We start from the raw sequence: 9,018 nt of genomic DNA, 5'->3' as shown, positions 1-9,018 counted from the left end.
CCCCCCCAAAAAATGTCCTAATCAATTTCTGAGATTCATCTTAACATTTCTGAGTTTTTTCGTAGCAAATTGTTGCATTTTCACACTAAGAAATTAAGCTGATTCTAGTAAAGTTTACACTTTTCAAGCCCAGAAATGTCCAAGTTTCTTCCCCCCCCCCCATGAAAATTTCTGAATTAATCTAAACATTTCTGAGTTTTTTTTGGTGGAAACCTTTCCTTTTTCTGTCTTTAGAGTCTGGAGGGCCACATAATTACCTGTGGCGACCTGGGTTTTGCCCTGGGGCCTCGCGTTTGACACGTGATCTAATGTCACTGATAAATCCTCTTTTTTCCTCTTTCATAGGATTTTTTGTGGATTCCACATAACCACTCTCACATCATGTGAGTATTCAGAGCAAGAGGATCATTTTCCATAAGATTGAAAGACAATAAATGCATCCAACACTTTTTCTTTGCTCTCCTGCAGATCCCTCCATCATTAAGTTTGGTCTCGTTCCAGAAATTGTGTTCCTGGGATTGTTCAGTGAGTGAAACCTAAACCTGGATCTGTTATTTCTGCCACAAAGTTTCCTTAAATGGAGCAGAAACGTCTCACACACGCGGCCGTTCAAGCTGCACAGGGACTGTTTGATAACCCTGCAGAGGTAACGTGCCATGCTGGAGGAGGGGGAGCGGCCAGAGATTGGCTTTGCACGGACGCCTCGTGACTTTAAGATCCTATTTGGTCCACTGGCTTAAAATCTAAAAAAAGAAGGAGGAAATCGTAGAAGTAAGGTGCTTTTGAGCAGATAAGTCAAGCTGGATGTGAATTAGTATTCTGAGCCACATCTTGGTGAATTAAGGTTTCTTTTAACACAGAGTCAAACCCACAACTGGACACACAATCATAATGTTTTGGGTAAAAATGAATAAAAATGTGTTGCAGCTCCGTTTATTGAAGGCTTAGATGGAAATATAGTTAAAAAATCATCAAATGAAGTCTGTTTTGCTGTCATGTTACTGTAGAATCTCATCTGAAGTTTTTCTGTCTCGTACAGCTGCCATCTTTGTGCTCATTGTGCTGGTGAGGATGAAGAGCAGACCTTCATCAGAGGAAAGGAGGGTGGAAGTGGAAACGATCTCTGGTGACATCCAGCACCTTTGATTAAACGATGAGCTGAACATTAAATCTTAGGTTGGCGTTTTAGGTTTACTCTTTGCTCCAAATGTGGTTCCTTTAATAAAATATCATCTTGGAGGATAAAAAGGGAAATATGTCTGACTATTGAGTATTGATTGCTTTTACTCTTAGTCAGACAACAAACTATAAATGGATGAATTCATATAACACTTGTTAGTTACACTGTACACTGACAGCACCTTACACTAACCCCACATTCACCCAACAGCACCAAGAAGCAGCTTGGGATTGGGTGCCTTGCTCAGTGGCCCATCGATGTTTTTAAATTGTCATTCATTTTCGCTCTGCATGCAAATAATCTTCAGTTTTTGGCCAGTTTGATGAACTTCCTGCCCTTGATGCCCAAATATGATTTAAGTTTTAGTGACAGAAGACAAATCTCTCAGAAACTGATCAAGTTTGTTTGTATAGAACATTTTAGCAATAATCATTGCATTTTGTCAATGCCATCATCACAATCATCAATATACATTAAATATGTTGATGAATGTTCCATTTCCTGCTAACCTGGTGAGGAAAACTGAAGAATGAAGCATAGGAGTTATTTGTAGCAGATATAATCACAATAATCAACTATAAAATCATTTTAGCATTTTTTTTTCTGATTTTCTCTTTATTTGAAGTTTTCTTGTTTTCCACTCAATGTTTTTTTTCCCCGTTGAGTTTCTGATGTTAATTTGGGGCTTTGATAAATTTTATCTGCATTTATGCGACTGCTGGAGTTAAGAGGATGACCTGCAGACGTCTTGTTTATATAACAATAACATGTTTGTTTATTGATTTGCATTTGCTTTGGTCAACATGTTCACCCCAAATGGCTGTGTGATCATATTATTGCTCGTCTGTTTTATGTTTACGGTGATGTAATACACTTTGCAGAAACTATTTTTCCAAAAGTGATGATTAAAAACATACGGTAACACTTTATTTGAATGGGGGTGAATAAGACTGTCATGACACTGTCATAAACACATGAACATGAATAAGCCTTCATGAATATTTATGACTGTTGTCATAAAGCGTCATTCGGTAAATTATGACACTTTTAATACAAAGTTGACATTATTCAAAATGTCTTTGTTATGACAACTTGACATTAACCAAGAAATCATTACTGATATTGATACTGTTAATAAGTTTTTACTTCTTCCTACCCCATTTTGAACATGATATGTTTACTGAAACAAATATCTGTATTTCCTCTTTTTTGTTTTTTAATCTTTTCTTCTTTTCTAATTACTTTCTTATTATGTACTATTTTACTTTTTATATTTGTATCATGTTTGAAATAAAATTTCAATTTCAATATAAATTTGTCATAAAAGTATTACTGATTGCACTTTAAAAATGAGGTAACTTTATGTTATTAAAGGTAAGGTTTAAAGGGTTAAACAGTAATGATTTCCTGGTTAATGTCAAGTTGTCATAACAAAGAAAGTCAAATATTCATGAAGGCTTATTCATGTTCCTGACAGGTGTTGTGACATGTTTATGACAGTCTTATTCAACCCTCTTCACATAAAGTGTTACCAAACATTCTTCTGCTCTCTTTGTGAATGTTTGATATTTTTTCAATAGAGTCAATAGAGATGCACCAATCTATCAGATTGGAACTTGATCGATTATGTTCCTTGATCGGCTCAATTACTGAAGCATCATGTTTTGTATTTTAAAAAAAAATCTGAGTTATGTTGTACCATGAGTTCAACATGCAACAAACTGATAAAATGATGCAAACAATAAAGTTTTTCAGTCAGAAATTGTCACATTCAGAGAGCAAAATCTGTTTTTTGTTGCATTTTATACAAAACGAGTTTTTCCACAGCAGTGGGATAAACAGGCCACCACTTTTGTATCTAAACATACTGTAGCTATAAAATAACATGAAATTAAGCTGTTTATTTATATTGACATTATATATTTTACATCATTCTAAACTTAGTTCACTGTAAAACTAATGATTATTTTAGAAATTGATTATTCTGACAATTAATCGGATAAAAAGTTGGCACACTTTGGATATTTCTTTCTACCACTTAAGCCTTTTTTAGGCAATATTGGAAATATATTAAAAGATGTAAATAAACATATAATAGAACTGCTTTTTAAATGAGACATTTAAACATTTTATTGCCTAAAATACAACAACATAACTTTCCTGTAGTGAAGGTTTGATCAGTTGTAGCAGAGTATGGATCTGTAGCTAAAAAATCCTTCTAACACCAACATGTGCAAAGCTCAGCTCTTTCTGTTGGACTGAGCATCAATACAGTGCAGAACTGCTGATTATTTCGTCGATTAACCCATTGATCGGACAGGAAAAAGGCGCTTAATTGATATTTTTTAACATAATTTGAATCAGGTGAAACTTAAACTGCCACTTGAGGAGTTCTGGATTGAACATATTTACAGAAAAAGAAGATTTTTTTTTCTTAAATGCAAAATGTTATGTTATTTTGTACAGTTTTAACTTAATTACTATTCTGAGCATGTTGTTTTTTTCATCAAAACTGGCTTTTGTTTAGTCTGTATGCTCTGTACAATCGATTCCTAAATTATTGTCCTTTTAAAATCTAAAGCTGTCAAATATGGAATCAGCAGGTCAAATCTAAAGGAAACTCCAGAAATCTGAGAAATCTGTCAGGAGAAATCTGATCGGTTTAAGTCTGGGATTTAATAAAGTCTTTCTGCTGATGAACCAGCAGCTGGGTTTTCATTACAAATCCCACAATTTTGCTGTTTGCTTTAAATAAGAAACACAATTAAAATAATGTGGATAAATTTGTTCACACACCACACAACTGACTTTCAACCACTTCCTGTCTTCTTCATAGTTTCTGCCAGTAGTAACATCCGGTGTGTTTCCACTGCAGTTTTACAAAACACACTAATTTCAATACGGCTGAAACCCACCACATCCTAGTGCAAAAACTTTTTACTACAAAATGTAAGTTTTGTTTTTCAAAATGGCTGTGAATTCATTAATCAAATTTGTTTTTGTAATTCCAATTTGCACAGTTATATGATCAATGGAAACGAGGCTAGAGATAATTTTCCAGGTTTCTGGTCTAAAACATGTGAAAATATGAATCTGTTCCATAAATAAAGTGAACCGACGGCGTGTAGGAAGAGACGCTCAGATGTAGCAACCGCATGCAACACTATTCATTATTAACACACTCAATATAGCAGCCCTGGACACACACACACACATGCACAGTTCCTATTAACACAAACACACACTTGCACAGAGACAGAAGCCCTCCAGGACCCTCCCCCTGACCCTGCGACCTGGACGCCATGGCAACCCTCTGACCCATCCTGCTGTTGCTGTGGTAACAACCTTGGAGCATGTCTGACCACTGCCCCCCCCATACAACACACACACACACACACACACACACACACACACACCCTATAGCCCTGCAGCTGCCCCCTCCTCCTGCTCCACGCCGAGCCGAGGCAAACCGATCGATATTCTATCACACAGAACAGTGGAGCGAGAGAGAGGAGGCCACGGGCCAGCCAGATTACTGGAATGGGGGTGGGGGGAGGTGTGTGTGCGTGTGTGTGTGTGTCAGAGGAAGCAAAAAAGGTTTTAGGGAAGGTAGAGTGTTGGGGAGGTGTGGAGAAAGGGGTTTTAGTGTGCGGGTGTAATCGGGTAGGAGATTGAGAGATGGTGTGTGTGTGTATGTGGAGAGGATAAGAAAAGGATGAGTGTGTGTGTGTCATAATGAGTGGAGTGGAGCTGCAGCGCTATGAGGCATCTCCTCTCCTTTTTATATTCTAACAGATGTTTGCCGGTGGATCTGTGTCTGCGTGAGGCTGAGGATGAGGAGAGGCTCGGCGGCGCGCGCGTGCAGCAACAGCCTCCGACTGACGACGCATGCAGCGCTGCAGAAACCGCCTCACTTCCCTCACTGTGAGCTCTGAACGCAGTTCATGAGGTCTGAGCGTAAACTACGGCTCATGACTGTGTAATATGTACAAAACTGGACAAAAGAGGAGAAAAACAGAAACTCTCCACAACAGAGAAGTAAATCTGTGAAGGTTTATGGAGACAAAATGTTTTCCACCTGTCAAACTGAATTCTTTTTATAAATTCAGCTAACAGTTGTGAACGCAACCCGCCAGAATGACCAGATCAGAAAAGAAAATACAATCCTGGACATTATAGAATGAGCTATTATTTACTTTTATTTCAATACAAGCTAAAGATTTTATTCAGAAATATTAACACTAAATGCTAAAAGGTAAAAGTCCTGCTAATGTATTATTAGATAATATATAAATTCAAACATCAGTGATAAAAAATGTGTTGAATAAAAGGTAAATAAAACCATTTAAATAACCCAGGATGGTTAAACTAAACAGACACTGAAAAAAAACACTGGAAAAGTAAATTAAATAAAACTAAAATGTTTCAAGGCCAGACTGAAAATCTCTCCTTTTCTCAATGATTTAAATCCCTGTAAATACATTTATGGGAAAAATGTGCCACTAAAAATCATCACACATCAGAATTTTCTGCTTTTCTTTTTCATAAACTACAAAAAAACTGACATTCTCAAAAACACAATTCAATCCTTTTAAACACTTTAAATGCCAACTAAAATATTTTATTTTCATTAGTTATCACATGGAAACGCAAAAAACCCCTAAACTTTTACTTGTTTAATCTGGTGAAAAATAGCAGAAATGTCAAATATCATCACATAGCAATGGTAATGCACTAAAATCAGTTATATTCATTTTCTTTGACATATCCAGGACTCTAATCATCCCATTTATTTTGTGGGTCGTACTTTTTTTTGTTATCAATAAACAATAACTCTACAATGACATTAAAGACGATCATTTAAATGTCTATAGTGGAGGAAAAAAGTGCTGAGCTCATTTAAGAGTGTTTTATGAAAAAAAGCTGGAAAACATATGCAGTGTTCATATTTTCCCCCACAGGCATTCTGAAGGGAAAATGCATCACAGCAATGTAAATGACTTGAATTTCCATGAATTTTTGCTAAAGAAATAACTAGATAAAAACTAGCTTCAAAAATAACCCAAGTAGACATAAATGATAGAAATATTTCCTATTTTAATCGACCGCCCAGAGATCCGTGCACGCTTGTTGAAAAAGAACCTTAAAATTGATTCTGAAGAGAAAAATCTTTATATCTGATGTTTCACCTCCATTTCTGTGTCCTTTTGAGGTTTTTTGAAGCACCAATGTTGTCAGTTTTTTATTTTTTATTTCTAAAACTGAAGCAGGTTTTAAAGATCGGCGTTTGGGCGGTGGGTGGGTGGCTGGGGGTTCAGGTTGTAGAGAGAGATGGGATCTACATTTATCTGTCATTTCCAACAGAGCAGGACATCGGGAAGACATTTTCAGCAAAAGCTTAAGTCAAAGATCGTTATCAGAAGGAAAGTTCACATCACACAGGTGACCTTCTGTCCTCCTGCGGATGGTAAATGTGCTTAATAAGACATCCATCCTTCCATTATCTGCACGGCCTTATCCTTCAGAGGAGAGCGCCGACACTGGGGGAGGAAGGGCGTTTTATTGCCCTTTTCATAACTGGGTTCTCAGATTTGTTTTAGTCTTATTAGAAGATGTCTCAAACTGGCTCATGATTTACTTTCCAAGCACTTGCAGCTGAGCTCTAATAGAAAATACAGCATATTTCTGCAGTTTTTAGCAGAAAGTATAAGGAGGTGACCCATTTCCCTGGGTTACGACGCTGGGAGTCAACCGGGCAGCAGCACTCATTTGCTCTGTGAGCCTTGTAATGGTATTCATGAAACATGAACACCAGTGCTCCCAGTCTGAGTGTGTTTATTTGCACAAGTGAAGGGATCCTTAAAAAAAACATGGTTTGCTCAGAAGAACAAGGGCAAAGACCGCAGCTGCAGGTGACCCACATGTTTCTAAAAATGTAGATGAATTCCTGCTGAATGCCAGATTTCAGTTCAACGGTCCAACATGGCTGCCTTCTTGTCTGCTGGTCGTTCAGTTGATCACCGTGATATGATGGTTTAATTATAGACATTAAAACACAGGTTTCATAGTTTTAACTGTGTAGACACTGATGAAGATGCTGTTTGAGCTGAATGGTGAACAAAGTGAAGAAGGTCTGATTAATGCCACCATGTTGGCCACATCCTGAGGGAAAATCCCTCATTGGAACATCCTTTGTTTGTATTCATTGATAATTTATTAATACATGTTAATATTTAGCTTATGGAAAATATTGTGTGTGCTGTATGTTGTGAAAATGTCTAAAGTCAATATTGGCCAATGTTCCTCTGTTCCTCCACACGCTGAACGTCTCCCTACAGGTTTCCTATTGAATTTTGGTCCAGAACTCGACTGGCTGCTGATTTCCTTTTTGTGTTCTTTATTCCGTAAAAACACAAATTCGCTTCTTAAAATGACCTCTTCAGGTTGATGGATTCAGACTGAATCCATCAACTACAGGCATGCTATGGAACACACACGCCCGTATCATGACGCCTGCACCACCGTGCATCACAGTGGGAACCCAGTGCTAAGATGTGGTCAGCTGACTAAAAAGAACAGGTTAGACCATAAACGTATCTCTGGTTTTCTTCAGGCCTATCCAGTTCATATTTTTACTTCAGGACTCACAGGTAAATGCAGAGCTTTGATGACTCTGTAGCAGATCATTAGCTGAGATATTGGCCTTTTGGATTTTCTTTCATCTATCCAAACAGTAATTTGTTTTCTTCCAACTTCCTGGCTTTCATTTCCTTTTGAAAGTGTTTGAGATCAACTCAGCAGGCAATTTCGGTCTCTTCATATTTTTCAATTAACTTTTTAATCCAAGTACTCGTATTATTCTTTCAAAAGCAGTGATGTAACTGATGATGCTTAAAGCTGTTACTTTTAACAGGTTTTTTTATCTCACGAGCATTTTTTTCTACACAAAGGAGATTAAAAACACTGATGAAAGATAAAAAATGTTCTGACCAAGTGTCAACATAACTGAATGAGTGGGATGATTATTTTTAAGATAAAATTCAGAAGACAGTTAATGAAATTGTAAGAACAAGAACTCCCTTTGAAGGATTCCTCCTTAATGCTGCATTAGGTGAGGAAATGAAGGTTTACATCTGTTATTTCATTTGATGTTTTTCCATTCTTTAGGAATCATAATAAATGCATTTTCAGTCCTGATTTGTTTATTGTGACTTAATGAAGCTGAGAGGGAGAAGAAGAGACAACTTGACACTGCTGCCACATGTAAGAGTTGGTCACAGAATTTATTCCCATTTTTTTGACATAACTCCACACAAAACAAACTGGAGATCAAGCTGAACAAGAGAGATCCTTCTGTTTTTATTTAATTTAACTCTCTTTTTTTCATCTGCTGCTGTTTCAGGAGCTAAGGTACAGGGCCTTATTCCACATTTTCCATAGATTTAAAGACTGAAACTGGAGAGAAATCTCTTTTTCCTAGGACACAGAAAGATTGTTTTCTTTATTTTTTAAAGGAGAAGGGAACAGGAGTGAGATCTGGTCGGGTTTGAGGAGGACGGAGGGTTTCCACAGTGTTCACAAACAGACAGAAACTGGGACAGATCGACAGGAGAGGAGGGGTGGGGGGTAAGAAGAGGAGGGATAAGGAGGGACGGTGTGCTTTGTCATGTCCGAATGAAAACAAGCAGCTCTCAGACCCACTCTGAACTTAAAAAGAAAAAGAAACACAAAACTTTTACAAACAATTGAGTTTTTAAAAAACACGCAGTCATCTATTAGAAAACGATTAACAGAGAAGAATACAGGGATGGGAGGAGGGGGGAGGGAGTGGAGCCTTT

The sequence above is a fragment of the Poecilia latipinna genome, unplaced genomic scaffold (assembly GCF_001443285.1).
Source record: "Poecilia latipinna isolate Pla-1442-1.1 unplaced genomic scaffold, P_latipinna-1.0 Scaffold39, whole genome shotgun sequence".
Taxonomy (NCBI): Eukaryota; Metazoa; Chordata; class Actinopteri; order Cyprinodontiformes; family Poeciliidae; genus Poecilia; species Poecilia latipinna.
This window is presented reverse-complemented; position numbering follows the sequence as displayed.